The sequence below is a fragment of the Falco rusticolus genome, chromosome 10, assembly GCF_015220075.1.
Source record: "Falco rusticolus isolate bFalRus1 chromosome 10, bFalRus1.pri, whole genome shotgun sequence".
Classification (NCBI taxonomy): Eukaryota; Metazoa; Chordata; class Aves; order Falconiformes; family Falconidae; genus Falco; species Falco rusticolus.
In genome coordinates, this window is record NC_051196.1 from 23,874,156 (window position 1) to 23,893,478 (window position 19,323).

The following is a 19,323-nucleotide window of genomic DNA, read 5'->3' on the forward strand; positions in this document are numbered from 1 at the left end:
CAGAAGCCCCTTCATAAAGACAGGAACCTGATTGTGGAAATGGAAGCGGAAACATCATTACATTTTCAGAGTAATGAGCTAGGCTCCCACCCTGTAGCTAATTAAAACTGTGGAAGTCTTATTTCAGCAGTAATCAACCTAAATCTTAGCTACAAGCATAGCAAATATTTTTTTCAGTGTGCGTGGCTTTGCTTTTATGTTAGTAAGTGAGCAGGGGAGGAGACAGTGTGTTTTCCTCCATGGCAGAAGCTGTTTTGAGGTTATTCCTCGACTGTGCAGGTGATGCAGTTCCTACAGGGGCAAACCCAGTCCTTCTGCTCTTATTTAGGTTTGGAGATATTTCAGTGCTTCGAGGTTTCAACCTAATCTAGGATGGGTCGATGCTTTAAAAATAATGATCAGAAAGGTAGAAAAATAGGTAACTCATCTCTCTTGAGCTTCAAAAATGGGTTGGTTCAAATTTTAGGTACGCTGTTTCTTACTTCATCTGTGTTGCCTGCTCTCCCCAGCTGAGCCACATTAATGCAGAGACTGAGATTCCCTTCGCAGTATTTCTAAATGGATGGAGGAATCCTCCTGAGGCACACGTGAGGTGAAGGATATTTAAGAAAACCCTCAATTTAGCGTTCTAATAAGAATTAGGCATCCAGATTTCTTAGACAGCTTTGCAATCTCAGACGTGAAGCACAAAGGGATCTTCTCCCCAGCTCAGGGGCACGACACACTTTGGACCAGGCACAGAAGAACTGCTCTGGTCTTCTCCACTCTCAGCAAATTATGGTTTTCTTCCTCAAAGGCTCTTAGTTTTATTTATATCATGAAATATGGAGTTGGGGAAAAAATCCTGATCCTTTAGAAAGCTGCAATACTGGCAGGCAGGCAGATGCTGTGTGTGTTCGTAGGGAAAAGAGAGAGAGACCTCTTTGCTAGATTTTGGGGAAAAAAAAGGCGTGTTCAAAACACTGAGCACACAAACGTGTGCACACACAAACCCTCCAGCCTCTGTGCATCTATTCACCAGGGGTTCAAATTAAACTCCAAATCGTGCAACTGTGATCTGTACAGATTAGAAATGGGCTTAGATTGCAATTAAGTCAAGGGAAGTCAAGAGCTTAGATAACGATTATCATTTTTTCCTATTTGGAAGAACCAAGGGGGCGAGGGAGGGGGAAAGAAAGAAAAAGAAGATTAAAACACACTATATCTGTGTGCATGCACTAATAAATTGCCATTAAACAGTTCCATCCTTATTGTACAAATGGAGATACTATGAAATATTTATAATTAGCAACACAATTTATTAAAACTACCCTATCTTGGCTTGGTGCTCTTTCACAATCAAATGCAGTTTGGGATTTTGCAGCCAACCATTTTTTAATCACCAGAGCACTTCATTTTTAGTAAATCCAACCCTAATTTTTGTTATCCCCTGCTGGGCTTTACTTGAAAAAAAGTTCAATTTGGTTGAGATCTCCTCAAAATCATCTCTGCTTAATGCCTTCCAGCCTTCTGCAGTCTGTCTGCCCATTTTGTACAAAACATACAAGCAAGCAGTAATCAGCAACTATACCCGAGTCTTGCATTAAATGTCAGGTTTGTGCTTTGAGATTTTCAATGTGCTTTTGAAAAGTGTGTAGCAGAATGCAGCCCCCAGAAAAAAGAGATATACAGCAGAAAAATAGTGTTCATTATCGGAGAGAAGTAAGTAAATGATAAGAGATGATTTAGAGATCCTGAATGTAAAATGCATGATCCAAACGTTCAGAAATTGACTGCTCCTAGACTATTAGGAGTTGAAGGTCACGCCACATGTCATTGGAAAGGTAATTTTCTCTAGATTTTGAAATAGGATCTCAGATTTGACCTATGCCCTCCGTGTCAAGAACATCTGGGCATCCTTAATACATCTATTCCTTTTACTTTTTTCGTTTTTCCTTTGTTCCCAATGCTAGAGGACAGGCTCTGGTTTTGAAGAAAAAGGAACTCCTGAATTTCAGTTTTAGTATTGCCATGGACTTGTCTGTGACCCTGGACAAGTCATTTCATGCCTTTTAGTCCCCCCTTGTCAGTAAGATGGATTTGGTATAGAAATGCCCAGATAGCTCATGCTTAGGTCTCAGTACTTGATTAATTAATGCTCGTAAGTTATTTTGTGATCTTCACATGAAATGTTACTCACAGTGCATGCAGATGTGTTTCCATTGGTTTAACAGGTTTGAAAATGAGATTTGTTTCGCATAAATAAAACAACTTTTTTAGTGTCAGTAGAAATTGAAATGCGATCCCACAGGGTGCAAAATAATATAAATAATTTGAAATACTTTTACCAGACACTTTCCACTACCTTTGGAAGCAGAATTAAAATCCCCTTGTCTTAAAACTTCTGCTTTTATTGGGCTTGGCTAGAAATACAGATGTTTAGTGTATCTGGAAGCCAGGACATCATTTTCTGAAGTCAAGCATTTAAAAATACAGTGCTCTTTGAAAAACACAGGTGCCTATATGTTTCATTTTCCCTCCTCTTCAGACTGGGAAAACTGAGATTTATCTATACAGACTAAAGGGAGAAAGGAGGAAGAGAAAGCAGAAAAGCTTCCAGACAGTTCCTGCAGACACCTTTCCTTAACATTCTGAGACACCCTCTCCATGCAAGTCACAATTTCTGCTTCTGTGTGAAAATCCAGCTCTGCAGCATACTTGGATTCCTGATTTCCAATGAAATTTTGGAAAACTAGAGGTCAAAGCTGCTCCAAGGCTTGAATTAAAATCCTTTACCTTCAAAAAAAGCTCTGTTCACACCATTAGCAATGCTGTGGCATAAAGAGGGCAAAACACCCATAAAATAGATGTCTCCCCACAAGCAACAGCAGCATATCGAGAGGGGGAAACTCGCTCTGCTGGTGTTGGGCATTTGCTGAATGAAATCAGGGGAGGTCTGCACTGCTCATCAAACCTAAAATCATCAGTGCTTCACTCCTGCTTTAGCACCAGCCTTGTCAGGGTCCCGTCTGAAGCAGCACAAGCCTGGAGAAGTGCCGGAGCAGAGCCCCTGCTCCTCTAGGGATGCTCTTCCCGACAGCCTGGCATCCCCGTGCAGCCACCGGGCTCCTCTCCTCGGCTGCTGCCCCTTCAGTTCTCATTTCTGTTTATCTTCTTCTGATGAATGGAGCCCAGCTAATCGGCTAGATGGCCAGGATGCATGTCAGAACACACGTAAAAGGATTTAAATCCCTTTGCCTCCTTCAAGAATGCTTTTCCCGGCAGTGGGAAAGGGGTCTGTGCTTCTGGCTGCCCCTGTGATGCAAGAGAGCAGGGGGGTGGGTTGTGATCCTCGGGGGCAGAGCAGCTATTTGCAGACATGGACTCGGGGTTCATGTTAAATTCCTGGCTAAACATCCTGTCTAAGGTGAACTTAAAACCAAAGTCATCCTGCAAATACATCCCCCAGCAGGTTGAGACATGCTGTTGAGGATAATGTTAACTCCCTGCAGTCTCAGAGAGACAGGGAGAAAGCAGCTTATTTCCATATCTTAATTAAAATTTCCATTAATCCCATCTGAGGCCTCGTAACTTCAAAAACTTGGACAAAAAAACCCAACACTTATTTCTGATAAATATTTTGGACTAATTGTTCTGAGGTAGCAGACATCTCTTGCTGGTGAATATCAACTAGCCGTGGGTCTTGCATACTATTTAAATGCGAACCGCCAGGGTTTTGTTTGTTTGTCCTCTGAAAATTACTGAACATCTTAAATGCCAAAGATAGGAGGCACAGAGAGCAGACGCAGCGGGCTGAGCCGCACAGCCGCAGCCTGGGCAGGATTGCTGTGACTGCACACAAACACCGTTCTGCCGTTTGGAGGCTGCTTCTATGTCGTGCAGACACCATCCTGCAGGCTCAGAGTCCTGCTGCTTCCCGGGCATGGGCACATGCCAGGCAAAGGGTCTCAGAGCTCAGGACAACATCTCGTAAGGATGCTCTGTGCAATGTCCTTATTCTCGAAGGCAGGAGGGTGTTTATGTGAGAAGTGGATGAGTATCAGGGGTTTGAAAGCAAAACACATGGTTTCCTCAGCCAAACCAAGAGCCTAGAGGAACTGCTTTGGGAAGGGAAACGTGGGATCTGTGATGTGCATCAAGACAGAGGTGCTCATGTCAGTGGAGGAGGTCCCATTTGGGATGGGACCTGGCATTGCCTTCCTCTTCTGCCGCACCCCAGGGGCCAAGGGCTCCTGGGTTCCCCTACATGCAAAGCCTCCGTGTGGGCTGGAAAAGCCACCGCTCCCTCGGGCATGTATCAGGGACCCGGGTGAGGTCAAGACTTTTCCCTCCATGGAGGGAGATGGGGTGTCTCCTCCTTTAAACCAAGATCACAAGCAATACTTAAACACCCTCAGCCTTAATTCCACTGATTTTTTCCATCTTCCCATAGCTCCCGTGGCTTTTCCAGCAGTGACCCCAAACCTTCCTAGAGAAACAGAAGAGCGAGCACAATTAATGGCAGCTTCAATTGCCTGCCTGGCTACAGGAGACAGCTGAGAAATAGCAGCAAGTTTTAGAATGGGTAAAAGAAACAACACGGTGAAGGGTTTTCCTTGCTATTTCAAATCACGCTTCTGCCCTTTCCCAGGCTGACTGTCTCTGAAGTCTGGGGTGGAGAGGCTGGAGTAGCATTGTTGGTGCTTTTCATCAAAACAAAATCTAACATTTTGAATATTATTTAATCATTATTCAGTGCACCCAAGCAAAGAATTGAAAACATTGGTTGGGGATTGCCTGACAGCAGGACTTTGCAGCCGCTGCCCTTCAGCCAGGTCTATAATTAGAGCCTAATGGGGCACAGGACCCCTTCGCCCACCCCCAGGAGCGCACGGTCTGTATCTGCTCCAGGGCTGCTTCTCCTGGGACCCCAGCCTGCAGCTGGACTGTCACCTTCAAGCACGGCTCCAGGATTTTCAAGGATGGGTGGTTTTCTGTTCATATCTTTGCCAGGGGGTGAGAACAGAAACAATACATCGTGCCCCGCAGCAAATTGGAGTTGTGCATCTTAATTATCTAAAACCTCTGCTTTAATAAAGAGGAGCCAAGAATAATGGGTTTTTTACATATTAGCAGTATTTTCCATCCAGCTCATGACTAACTACCCCAGGTCCAGCAGCCCTGGAGTTGTGGCAGGGACACAAAGGAGGGTCTTTTTGCAGGGATTTGTTGTTTACCTCCTCAAACTCCTCCATGGGCAACCGGAAAGCTGCAAGTGAGGAGGAGACCCAGGGTCACCGTTCCCACACCTCTGCCACTGCAGGCACCGCAGCAAATTGTCGCTTCTGTGACAATCAGAGGAGCCTTCCTAATGCATTCACAGAAACCACAGCAGTAATGCAAAGAGATTTTTAGTGTTAAAGTGCTGGCTTTGATGAGGCGGAGAGAAGCAGGTGAGGGGAGCAGAGAGCCTGGGGGCAGAGCCAGCGGCAGCTGGGGGACAATCGCCCAGAGTCTCGACTGTCCATTTTGCACAGTGCTACGATCACAGGAGCCCAAAGCCCAGCTCTTACATCCCCTCTTCCCCCTCTGCTCACTTTCCTCGCTGCCCAAAAGTGAGACACTGGTTTGGGATAAGAAAATATTGATTTAGGCTTTGTGGAGTGCAGATGGGTCTGAGGATTGCACAAAAGTGGGAATCGGTTGTATTGGGTTTGGGCTCTTTCCCACATACAACTCACCCTTGTAGACAGCTTAACAAATGAATTTAATGATCTTCCACTTAATTTTAAACACTATTAATTTAGTCTGTGGAAAGAGGCATTTATTACTGTTTGAATGCGTGCAGTGGTAAGCAAAATGCATCCAGGTTTCTGCTGGGCATTTGGAGAAGCACAGAGAGGGCTTTCCAGCCATGGTGCTGTGTCGCACAGGATTAAACATGTGCAAGGGCTTCTCAGATGCATAGGTGAGAAGTGAGCCAGGTAACCAAGCCGAAGCTGAAAGCTGCAGTGGGAGGATGGGGTGGAAATCAGCACAGGTCATCCAGACCTTCTGCTGGGGCAAGGCTGGGGATTTGTGTGTAACCTCCTGTATGGCACGGCTGTCGGCGTATGGAAATGTGAAAGGGAAGAGCTCCTCTCCGGCTTTGCACTTACCGTGTAAGTGGCAGCCAAGGAGAAGAACAGCCATAATTAAACCGTGATGTTGAGCCCTGGTGTCCCTTAGGTAACATCTTCAAAATGAACTGAACATTGAGAATGGCAAACTGCAAGGGATGTAGTGACAGATTCTCTGTGGTCATAGATCACCTCTGAGTGACAGAAAATTGGACACAGATCACGAGGAAGGCAGGAGAGAGCACTGGGGAGGGGGGAGGACAGGGAGAAAGCAACCATTCCTAAAACGAGCCTAAAATCTGCCTGGTTGCTAGGGAAGTGGGACTCCTGGTAAGTAATTTCAATTTGTACCTATATTTATAACAGTATGAAGATACGTTTTATAATCTGTGTAATAAAGAACCTCATCAGCAACTTCTCAGAGAAACTTGTTATTACGGAGAATGACACTCTAATTGCCTCCAGACATTTAGCTTGTCTAGTGAGTGAAGTAACCTGATAAGCTATTGAGCTATTAAGTGATGTAGAATCAATTAATGTAGTTAGATAAGAAAGTAATACCCTACCTAGGTAAACTAAGTAGTATGTGTCAAACTAGTCACTGTTAATTCAGGTCCAGAAAAGCACAGTAGACCCATCTAATTCCCAGTAACCTTCATAAAATTGAAGAGGTTATGTTCTGACCAAAGAAAACTAGTTTTCCAAAGATCATTTGTGAAAATAAAAAGACAAATTCATAATACATTACCAGGGTCATTTTTTGAAGAATATTTTCCATACTTTTGAGATATAAACAACTGAATAACAGCACTGCAGAGATGGTTAAATTATAGGCACTGACTTTTTGAGTTTTGGGAAAAGAGAGAGACGTGGGGAAAACACTCCGTGAATTCCCATGCCTGCATGGGAATGCACAGGGGACTCAGATAACCAGGCGTGCGATTGCCTGTGTCACCTCACACATGTGCAGGCGTGCACACACGGCCACGGAGGACAGCGTACACATAACCGGGAATGTCTCAATATCCTTTTCGCTTAACAGCAGAGCGGGCTTGCATGGCGTGGGGAAGTTGGGCTGTTAGCTCCTACGGTTGACGTACAGACAAGGTGACAGATAGGGAAGGGTCACGGTGCCTTGTGTAGATACAAGCAAGAAATGTGTGAGGACCGAGTTCTAGTTCCAGTTAATTTTGTCCCTGTCTGATCTAGCTTCGGGTGTGATTATCTGGAGTGTGTTAGAGCAGAGGAAAGGAGAACGGGTGAGAAATTATCATCCTGTCTGTCTCGCTGCTGCTGCAGGTTTCCTATCCTGATATATTGTCTCTCCGGTTGGGGAGTGCGGAGGGAGGTTAATGAATCTTAAAACATTTGTAAGTGGCACAGTGTAGCTCCAAGCAAGCCGGGGTATGCGTGAAAGCGAGTGCGAGTCCCCAGGTCTGCATCGCTGTGCTAATGTGGTGCTCAACAAGAGCTAATTAGCCCTACCTGGGAGTGCACAGCACCGTGGGGACACGGCAGCACTGCCGGCACCGGGGCTGGCTCTGCCGCCTCCAGCCCTGCTGTCTCCGCCTGCCTGGTTTGGGGGACTTTCCTTCCATCTCCTCAAGTTTTTGTAAAAAGATGCTTTCAGCTATAAAATTACAATCTGATCTAGGTCTTGCTGTAATGGGTTGTTCTCATCCGTGTCTCTAGCCTGTCTAGTTATGTGCAGTATAACATATATTTATATATGCACACACACACACCTTGCTGCAATATTTGGAGACCCCTGGAGTGCATGGGCCAGGGTTTAAGACAGAGTCCAGGAACATTTGAAGACCTTCTCCCCAAGATCGGGTCCATCATGGAAGGGGTGTTATCATGCACCTCTCCCATTTGTACAGACTCTTTGCTCTGCTGAAGGGCTCAAGGCAGCGTGTCAGAGGTGGGGGAACACCCCCAAGTCCTGATGGCACAGATGGCATTAGTATAACCTGCCATCGTTAGGTACCAAACATGTAAAGTTCCTCAAAATCCTTGGAATGGCTATTTGCAACTTTGGAAACTCACAATCCTTTGGAAACCTGAGCCTAAAACTGTGGGGGAAATGGCAAACTCTTGCTGGAAGCTTTATTACATTGTGGATGATCTTATGGCAGAAGAATATTGGGGAAAAAAATAACATTAACATCCCTAAAATGCCTGCCTTCCAGCCCGTGACATGAGGTGTAGCTGCATAGTAAGCGTGATATTTCTTCTGTAAAAGACCACAGCAGTTCTCTATGGACCACAGGGCAGAAGTAGAAGACCAAATCGGCTGTGTTAAATGCAGAAAAATAAAAATATCATTAGCTAATATTCTAGTGCTTCAGCTCTAGCATTTAGATGTGGTTCAGGATTTGAAATTTGAAATTTTGTTTCTGGTCTTCTATAAACAAGAACAACGCAGAGCCATCTGAACTGATTTGCTTAATGTGCTGTTCAGCATTCACAGCGTAAATTGAATTGTTAGCCTCTCTGTCTTTGCATTTGAATGTTTTGATTCTAATATTACCAGCAGAGCAACCTTCCCTAACTGAATTGTTCTCGCAAGTAATGCTGATGCTTTGCACTCCCACTCAATTGATTTCATTGTGGCTACTGACAAGAAGGTGCCTGTTAGAGTGACCGAGTTAGGACCAGATGAGAGAGTGACAAATCAGAAATATCTCATTGTTCATCAGTGTTCTTTATTTCAGAAATTATTTTTTTTCACCAGTTACTCACTTCCTGCACTTCTGACAGGGCTTGCAGTTGCTTTACACAACTTCTGTGTTACCCCCTCATTGAAGCTGTACAGGAACTAATCCTGTTACATGACTGGGCTTTGTGCTACCACAGCAAAGGGTGCTGAGGACCTAGCCTGGATGTGGCTGCCCCTTTGCATACAGCACAGAAATGTCCATCATGAAGCCTTCTTGCAGCTGAGCATCAGCCCCATGACGCTCATGTGTCTGCACAGTCCTTGGTGCAGTACTGGGAGAGAACCCAGCTCATCCCATGCCTGCTGGAGCAGATTGTCCACACTGCTGGAAACCAGCATCTTCTGGGGTGGTTGAGCTTCTCCCAAGTCAGCTCTGGGCCCATATGGAGCCACTGTAGCTCCAAGAGAGATATGGATGGACAGACAGATGGATGGATGGATGGATGGATGGATGGATGGATGGATGGATGGATGGATGGATATAAACATAGATATATAAAAATTACTTGTTTTCAGTACATTGGATCCAGAATAACAGAGGGTCATGCAGCAGCATGACAGCTGTGGACTTCTGGAGAGTAGTTAATGGCAGGAATTGTTCAGAGGGTCTGACACTGCAAGACCTTGTTAGGCTGATGTTTTAGCGCTGCTGTGGGGAGAGGGATTTCAGTGTGTCTCTGATGCAGACATTAGCTGGTGCCTGGGTCTCTGTAGGTTGGATCTTGGTAGCAAACGAGTGTGGGTGCAGCAGAGACCACCAGGGACCAGAGCCTTGGGGTGGAGAAGGTGGTAGTGGAAGTGGCAGTACAACCATACTCATCAAGAGCTGAGAAGCAAAAGGAGGGGATTTACAAAAGCTGTAGAAAACAGCGTGGAAGACTGAGTATAGTGTTTTGGATATAACAGCAGTGAATTTGTCACTACTAGATCTCAGCAAAGTTTCTCTGGTAATAGAGAAAGGGAAAGGCAAGACTTGGTGCAGGCATCCTTTGTACACTAGTAACTGTTGTTAGCTACGTGGGTTTTAGTCCTTTCCAGAGTTTGATGTTGCATATGTAGACAGTTGCCAGGCAAAATGTTTGCTTACACTGAAATTTTCCATTTGCTGCTAGACTTCAGGCAGGTGAGTGCAAACTGTTCTTCCTGCATCTCAGGATTTTGCATCAGTGTGATCACTGTGAACCTTCTAATTTCTTTTCCTGTAAAAAACAGTTTGGCAAATCAAAGCGTCTGTTCAGTTAGTCAGTAAAAACACCTAGGCACCACGCAAAAAAATACACAGGCATAGAGATGGACTCTGAGCTGGCTGTGCCTCAGATTAGATACTCAGTGATGAGGGGTACTGACCATTGTTTATTTTGTCTTGTCTGCATTGAAACAGAACTGTCATAGATGACTATAGAGGGAAGAATAACACACACACATTTTCTAAGTACCTTTATTTGCACAAATTCCTTTGCCATATTTTCCAACATGGTAAGACGGTGGCCATCAAGAGAAATTCAGAAATCCAGCCACTACTAAGAGGATGTCAAATGGCGGGGGTGGGGGGGTGAAGGGAATCAGAAAGAGAGTGTTTGTACTTTGTAGGGTAGAAGTTAAGGAGACATGATTGTGTTTCTTGCCTTTCAAATAATTTCCATTTTAAGCCAACAATCCTTATGGTGGGACAGCAAGTAGGAGGTAAGGATTTTCCCAGAGAAAGATTTTTAATTAGTTTGAAAAACTGGTAAATTTTGAGACATTCACCCAGATTGGTTTATCCACAATAAATAATAGCAATAAACTCTCCCCCTCTACTTACATCTTGCATATATACAAGCACACGCAAGCCCAGGTTAGCAAAACCACACGTTCTTTTGTTCTCTTTGTTCCCTTTGTTCACTGTGCAGTAATGAAAAATGACAGCCATATTTATTGTAACATTCCTCCAGGAATGCAGAGATAATTACCTGCCCTTAGCATGGGAGAGGAGAACGAGCGTGAGCTCCATCTCCTTCCAGCTCCCTGGAATCCGACCAATGCATTGATGTGAAACATGAAGTGGAGGACATCGGGAGCAGAGATCTGCTGCCTTGTGAGGTTGTTTTTAGGGTTCAGGTTTTTGTGTTTTGCAAAATAACACCTGAGAAGAGCTCAGGCAGCTCTGTTAAAAGGGGATTGCTCTGAATTCCATCGAAATCCTCGCCAATTTCTAAAGAAAAGGCTTCTGCGTGTTCACTCGAAGTAGGCTTGACTTTGTTGATAATATCACCATTTTCATGTGGACCCTTGTAGGGTCTGCCCAGACCAACCTGGCTCCAGCCCTGGCTGGTTTAGCACTCAGTGAGTAACTCTGCTTTCCATTATGATGACCCAAATGTCATCCTATCTGCTGTAAAGTGGGGTTGTGGTGTTTCTGAAAAGTACTAGATTAATAGGCATTGGAACTGAAAACCTCTAACGTAAACCAAAAAAAATGTGCGTTTTGGAGCTGTAAGAGCACGTGTGACCTGGCTCCTGTTCACCCTCCCGGGGTGTATGGTGGTGGTGAGCTCAGCCATAGTGCTACAGGCTGTGCACAGGGAGGGAGGGGGAATGGAGCCTGCCTCCCCCCCACACAGTGTGAGCCCCAGCACCCTGGGAGCCCCTGCTCCCCGCTCTGCCCCTGCTTCTTCGGGGAAACACCCGTGGGTGAGCACTTCCCCATATCTAAGATCCAGAGCAGAAAACTGGGGGGAACCCTATTGCTTTTAGTCCTTTGTTCAGCAAGGACAACCCATCCCAATGAGGTCTCCAGGCAGGTAACTTGGTGCCTTCCCATGGTTTTTTATGATTATTTTCCAATATGCGTTCCTGTTTAATAGGAATTTAAAAGCAAGACCTATTTAGCCTTTAATAAGACCAATCTTTTCATATCTTAGTATTTTTGTCCTCTGCATTTATTTCCTCACTAGCTGGGATTTTTCAGGCTGATTATTTTTTAAGGTATTAAAAATATAATCCACATGATATATTAAAATATAATTAAGACTGTTATCATATTTTCAGCAGCGTGTTATGCCTAGGGAGATTTTACAAGTTCAGATACATTTTTGCATCACCCACACTAGTGAGGGAGACCAACTGGCCATTTCTAACCCTTTTTACTGATAGGAAAATGGAAACAAAAAAAGAGGGGAAGGGTTTTTAATGCTTCCAGGTGTTTCACCTTCACATCATTTTCTTTCTGATCCAGACCGTCTCCCAGTGGTGCAACAAAAGGAGATAAAAATGAAGTTCATAGCCTGGATTACCACGTTTTTCAGGTTGTGATAAAGAAGCCCTTGGCACGGCAGCGGAATGGGGATGTGGGTGGCCCAGGGGTGCAGGGCGGTAGGGTTTGCATGGCCTAATCCTCTGCCCGGGGGGAACAGCACAGCCTGTCCATGGCAGAGCAGCTACTTCTGGGGTGGGCTGGGGGGCTTGTGGAGCTGGGATGTGGTTGCGATGCAGCCTTGCAAGTGGGAATGCACAGATTAGTGTGGCTGTGCATTCAAGTGAGTCCTTCTGGAGACCTTTCTGTGCTTGGAAGGAGCTCTTCAGCTCTTCACCTTTGCTTCATGACTCAACACATCACCTTCCCAACCTGGGGTGGGCAGTTACTGCAGAAGCCCTGGTCGTGGGTGTATGTTGTGATTGTGCCCTGATGGCCAGCTGTAGGCTGGATCACTTTGCAGGACATGGTGGGCTGAACCCCTCAGACCCCCTGCCCACCCCTCCTCTCCATCTCTTGACCCCCCAGTGCCATTCTTCAACCCCTGGGTGAGACAGGGAGCTTGGCAGAGGCTGGTATTCATGACGGCGTGGCAACGAGCCAGCATGTGGGTGACGCCTGGCTTGCAGTGGGAGGTGGTCATGACACACGGCTTGCAGAGGGAGGTGGTCATTCACTGCCCAGAGGGGCCAGCAGGAAAATTCCTTCATGGGGAGGAAACGGGAGGAATCACCATTCACACGTGGATCTTGAGCTGGAGGTGTCTTGGTGCAAACAAGATTGAGTGGCTAACAGGGCTTTTTCGGTGGAGGGCTCTCAACCTCTCATCTTCTCTAGCCCATACCCAGAAAGATTTGCACTGGGAGAGCTGGAAACCCATTTTTTCCTCAACTGCCCACAGAGAGGTGAAGGGTTCAGAAATGGAGGGTTTGGTGGCTGAGGGGTGAATCAGGGGGCTGTCATCACAAATGGTACTAGTGCGGGCAAGGAGTTAAACCATTGTGGCAAAGTCTACTCACAGGAGAGTTAGCAACAGGAAAGTAATTGAAAATAAATATAATCAAAGTGCCCAAGTGTTTTAGGAACTTCATTCTCTTTATTCCTCCTCTCCCCTTTTCCCCCGTGCCCCCAGGAACTACTGATGTTCCCACAGCTCATATTTTCAGTAGTCTTTAAGCAAGTGTTTAATGGGATTTATAAAAACACCTGAGCAGGTTAGATCGGTTATAATTCCCACTGATTCCACTGACCTCTCTGTAGACGGGACACAGCCCCCTGTATTGCACAGGCTTACTTGAGACTACTATTCAAAGTATGCTGGAAAATATTAGCCGTATCAGATTTGTTGTTTAAGTTCTGGGAGGTGCCGTCAGAGTTGGACTGATGCATAGAAATATAAATAAACATAAGGGTGTCTCGGTACCTGCCTCTGTGTGTGTGTGTGTGTGTGTGTGTGTGTGTGTGTGTGTGTGTGTACAGTCTTTATTGGCGACTGAAAACCCACTGCCTGCTCTTTGGTTTTCCATTTTAGCTGGCCTATTATCAGAGATTTCTGGAGTGTGAGTTTCATAAGTAGAGGTTATCATACATTGCAGGCCATCTCTCCTGCTGGGGAGCAAAATGAAGGTTTGATAATGAGATCGCCCAAAGGCAGATAAGAGCTCTAGCTTGCTGAACAGTCCCTCAAGGTTTCCTGTGATGGCAAAAAAGAGGCAATGCAATTTATTATCCTTCTCCCCTTGTACCTTCCCATTGTTTGAGAAGTCAAAGCAGCAAAACTATGTGCGTTCAAAATAAATAAATTAATAACCAGAGCAGGAGACCCGGTGTGTTGTTATTTTGCTCTGAAGAAGGTCTGTGATTTGCTCTAACACCACGAAGGAAGTCTCTGAACTCCAAATCCTGAAATTCCATTTAAAGGACAGGCTCTCTCCCCCGCTCCTCCCGCCTTCTCCCTGCTAGGATGGATATTCTAAAATTGAGTCAAGTGCTTTATCTTGATAGAGGATGGAGGATGGCTCTGTCACCGCTGCCGATAACCTTCCCATCTCCAATGCTGTTTGCTCTTCTTTCATGCTAAACGCTACAAAGTGCATTACAGTAAAGCGAAAGGTCAGATCTAATCCGTAAAACACGGAAGATTCAGAGCTGAAGTTGCCACATCATTAAGTCACAGCATCTTCATGCTTATGTTTTCTAGCACATATGGTATATAAAATCACCTAGTGTTTCACAACCCTCTTAAATAATTAGGCACAACAGGGTTTGCTGGGTGACCACCTGGATAAAGTCAAAACAGTGGCATCTGCATCAACCAGATGGGAGTCTGCTCTTCGCTGCCATCAGGAAATGGACAGCCAGCTTCCACTCGAGTGAACCAAAAGCTGCCTGCTTCCAGATAAGAAAGGGAAAGGACAGTTTAGGGGAGAGCGATAAATTGTCTTCCTTCAATTTTCAGGTCACTGAGGCTTTACTGAAACCAAAAGGAAGAAATCCTGTTCCCCAGCCTGGGAAGCAGCAGGGAGGAGGTAAGGTAAATTTGTACGTAATCAGCAAGCCGTGTACCTGGCAATGGTGTTTTGAAGGCAGGTTGAACAAAGGCTTATATTTTTATTTGTTTCTGTCATTTAAGAGGAAAAAAAAAACCTGGGGGAGGGAGAATATTAGCAATTTAGCGTGAGGCTCCATTAGATCAAATCAGTGCCAATGATAGTCACTTATTTCCTCCATTTCATAATGATTTACTCTATAAATTAATGTCCGCCTATTTAAACATACTCAGTGATTCAGCTCTGGGTACCATGGCAATATGTGACAGGGAATAGGGCTGAACCCACCAGTCATATGGCTCTCCGTGCTGTCATTATGCTATATGTGTGCCGGTAATGGGGGGCTATGTGAGAACGTAGACAGATATTATGCAAACATATACTGACTTAAGTATCAATCTGTCACTGGTGTAACTCATTGTAATGGCTCCACCAAAGTCATTACAGAGTAATATGCATTACAGCATGTTAAACATCTATCACGGGTGGAGGTTCAGAGAAGCCATGAGGAAGCTATAAGAAGCTACCAAACCCAGATCTGGAAGATACTCAGATGTAAGGTTTTCAGTTCAGCTAATCCCTGGCAGAGCATTCCTTTTCCCCACGCCCCTTCCACTCCAAAGATGAATCTGAAAGAAATATCTTACAGCTTTAAGAAGAAAAAAAATAAATAAAGAAAATCCTCCCGAGCTTGTATGTATGAAGCACACGCAAGGTAACTGCAGCAGTTGAATTCCCATCTTTCTTGCGTAGACATACACACAGACGCAAATGGGGTTTGATGGTGGGAAAGCTTTAGCCTGGCTGTGCTACACAGCGGTTTTGGTATGTGATCCCCTCTCTTGTTACCTTTAGAAGTCACTCAGCCTGATTTTGTGGTACAGAAGTGGAAGGAGGATGTGACCTCTGCGTCCCTCTTCAGCTAATCCATGTCCTCTCCCCTGACACGCCTGGGTAGCATATTAGCACATCCATAACACAGCTCAGTCCTTTCCCTGGTACCAAATTAGCTTGGTTAATAACTACCAGGAGTCTTCAGCCTGAGGTTTTGCAGTGGGTCATTCCTCTTTCTGATGAGCAAGATGCTGTTCAAGACCAGACACGGTAAGATTCCTCTTGGACAATGCCAGTGGCTTGGGTTAAGCTCTTCCCCTACCCTGCATTTTTTGATTGCTTTTCAAAGAGCGGTGCTGCGGCGCTGGCTCAGCAGCCTGAGGTGGAGAGAGTGTCTGGCGTGGGCAGGTGGGGATATTTCATTGTTCAGTGCAGGCTTGGCTATTTTGATAGCATGATATACGTTCTTCAGCCAATCCAACGGATTAGCAAAATACTCCGTTTAAAGGTTAAATAGCTGATGCTCCATCAACATGTATGGGAGGTGACACACAGATCCAGAGTGATCCAAAGCGATTGGATCAGTCTCCAGCCAGCTGGGTGGTGTAGCCAAGGATAAATGCAAGTGCACAGATATCTAAAATGAGTTTACCCACTGTGTACTGCTCAGCCTGGGCACTCAGCGGTGCATTTACTCACTTTTTTGTGTACTAAAGCAGTACTGATACAGCTCACAGCATCCTCAAGCAGTTGTATAGAGGGTCAGGAGAGAGGCTTAATAGACTGAAGGTGCCTGAATGCAGTGTTACAGTAAGTAACCCACTCTCTTAAAAAGAGAGACTGGTAAAAGAAAAAGCCCAGGGAACACTGGATCTGTTGTGCTGTTACCATTTAACCTGCATTCACTGCCAATTGAAATGCACTTTACATTACTTCAGTCAGATACTTCAAAGGAAATCCTGGAGATGGGAGCACTTAAGCAAGAGCACTTCTGGTGGTAATGTGTGTATTTGAAAGCCTGGCAATTGGGAAGGTTGTGAATGCAGCAGCGTATCCAAATATAGCTGTAGCTTGTTATATGTAAATGGCAAGACTCATTCTGATATTCCTGCTCCTATTCTGCCCTTCCTCCCCGCAAAACAGTGTGATTCCTCCATCTGTCAGCATCTCCAGTATTTGTGTTTGCGTGTAACAATGTTCGCCTGTGCGCATTATCCCACATGGCAGCTCGGGTGCGAATAGCTGATCTAGTACCCGGTTATAAAAAGCCCAAAGGAGATATGCAGGAAAGGCTCTTGGAGGGAACTGTTGCTACTTCTTCAGCGCTGCCCGAGCCTCCCGGGCCCGTGGGGGAAGGCAGCAGCGCCAGGCGAAGCCATGCACACAGCCGAGGGCAGGCAGAGGATATGCAGGGTTGGTGCCGAGTTGGGGCTTGTTGGATCAAGCATAACCAAGAAGATCATGGGGTAAAGGTGTAGAGCTAGAGCGGGTGAAATCCTTGTGTGGAGGCTCTCACCTCACTCTAGATAAAACCTCCTGAACGGGAGTACCGCAGAGCTCTGCTGTGGGTCCATTAGTGTGTGCCGGGCACTGGGTCCCTGCAGCTCAGCCACGTCCTGAACTGGGACATGTGGGGTCTTCCATCCTCAGACCCTTGTGTCCCTATGTGTGCACCAGGACTGAAGAGCAGGCTGTGTCTGCATCTGAGATGAACAGACTCTTGCAGTTTGCTGGGACGTCACCTCCCCCCTTGCCCACCGCGTGCCGGTGCGTGCTGAGGCTGGAGCACAGGGCCAGGCGTGCACGTCAGCATGCAAGAGGATACTTTTGACTCTCAAAGGACTCCCTGTTATTTAAACCTTATTGTAGGGTAGATCTGCTGCAGCCCACCATGAGCCATAAAAGACACAGGATCAGGTGGGACGTACAAAGTGCATCCATCATACAGCGAGGGCAGTCTGTGAAATGTTGGACAGCATGTGGGTAAATCCCCATCACCCAGGAACAAACGGGTCAGGCAAACTTTTCTGGTTACCTTTCCTGGAGAAATTCTGTTGCTTCGTTGCCTTCTGCATTTGGGCGCAGTGTAGTCTCTGTCTTCATTGTCACGGTGGATGAGAGTTTAAAAGATAAATTCCTTTTAGGTTCTCAGCAAGAAATGTCTCTTTATGAAGTGAGCTCATAAAAAGTAGTTGAGAATTCCTGCCTATAGAATAAGGGGGGGGTGATATCTTGGAGCTGAGGAGAAAAAACACAGCTGCTCTCTCTTTCCCCAACACAAAAGGCAAGAGTGACCTTTATACAGCAAAATTAAATGCCATACAAATAAATACTAATTCTGTTTAGCAGCGTTGCTGCTTTTATCTCCCTGTGGCCATAACCAGGTAAAATTCCCCTTTGCTGACCCGACCATCTGTTGACACATTTAGGGCTGTGGCACGCAAAGGAGAGGTCCTATTTGCTTAATCCCTGAGCAAGGATGTCTTCTTCTCACTCCAGACTCTTACATTTGATTTGGAAAGGCAGCTGAAGGGCAGGCACTCCTGCCTTTCCAAAAGGCAAGGAGTGCGGAGGGTGGGAGGCAAAGTTGTGCCGCCACAATATCTGGGATGGTTCCTGCTTTGCAGGTGGAAAAGCAGAGCAGTGACTGCCTGGACAGCACGTATGGCAAACCTCATCCAAGCACGGGGCATGTTCAGAGAGAAGCATCTCTGAAATTTTATTGCAAGCAGACTGGTTGCTCCACCTCCTCTTAGTTTTGCTCAACTTGCGAAGACAGTTGTAAAGACTCTGGTTCCGTATCTACTGATAATATCTGTGGGTTTTGAAAGTTAATGACATCTATTTTGTGCCATTTGCATGTTCATCCATAGGGTTGAAATCTTCCTTTTCTTGAAAAAGCCCACGCAATCCCGCATTTCACACTACCATCCTGGAATGGCGTACGATCCGCCTGTGGTTAAGGCACAGCTCCAAGCCACTCAGGTGATTCACTAGAGATTTTAGCTGCTAAAAATCAAAAAAAGTCTCTACTGAGCATGTGCAAATACTAATTTCACAAATGCATTTAGCACGGCCAAATCTGAACAGATTTTCAAGGGAACTTCAAAGGACAAAAGGCATATTCCCTGCATAAAATTTTTCTACATCCCCCCTGTAATAGTCAAAAATTTAACAGAGCAGATTGCCATTAATTTTTTAACATGGGAAAAAATGCTTGGGTTTGGTGGTGTGGTTTGGTTTTTTTTCCTTCTCAGAAATCTCTAACCTGTATTATTTTATTTTTTTCCTAAATTCACCATCATGAAACTTCAGGCCATATCATAAATTCCCAATAAAACCAAACTAGAAAAGCTAGCCCTGGATTTAAGACAGTCGTCTCTAAAGACCCAGATAATACACCCGCTTCTACCTCCCTCACAGAGTTCCTACACAACATGCTAACTTTTCTGGAGTTGTTAGTAGTTGCAAGCTGCTCATTTTGGGGTTGATAGCCTGGAATCTGGTCTTACAGGGGTTCTGAGCTCCCCCAGCCACATCCAGGCAGTGTAACAGAGAAAGCACCCAGGGCGTGAGATACCCGGCTCTGCATCACCGCCGGCTGGGTGCTGCAGATCAGCGCTGTTTGGTGAACCTTCTGTTGGTGACTCGGCACTTTCCTCCGCCGCAATAATGTCGCCCTTCTTGTTAGAACACTAAATATATATGAAGATTCAGTAAAACGTGAAGACACTCTGCAACATTCTCCTCAATTAAAGTTAAACTGATGAATGTCACAGACAAGCCTGAGAGGAAATTAGTCACTGCCTCTGGAGCAGAGTCTGAGTAGTTTTCTGGAAATAAAATATCAAACAGGTGCTCTTTAAAGGAGCTCTGTACTTTGCG

At 45.5% G+C, this 19,323-nt stretch overlaps 1 long non-coding RNA gene across 4 annotated transcripts in view; it reads left to right on the forward strand.

Moving 5' to 3' along the window:
- Positions 1-19,323, forward strand: part of LOC119155062 — a 189,354-nt gene that overhangs the window by 115,076 nt on the left and 54,955 nt on the right. For all 4 annotated transcript variants that reach the window (XR_005106594.1, XR_005106595.1, XR_005106596.1 and 1 more), the window contains exon 3: positions 14,514-14,583. This is a non-coding gene — a long non-coding RNA (uncharacterized LOC119155062). The remainder of the gene's footprint in view (positions 1-14,513; positions 14,584-19,323) is intronic.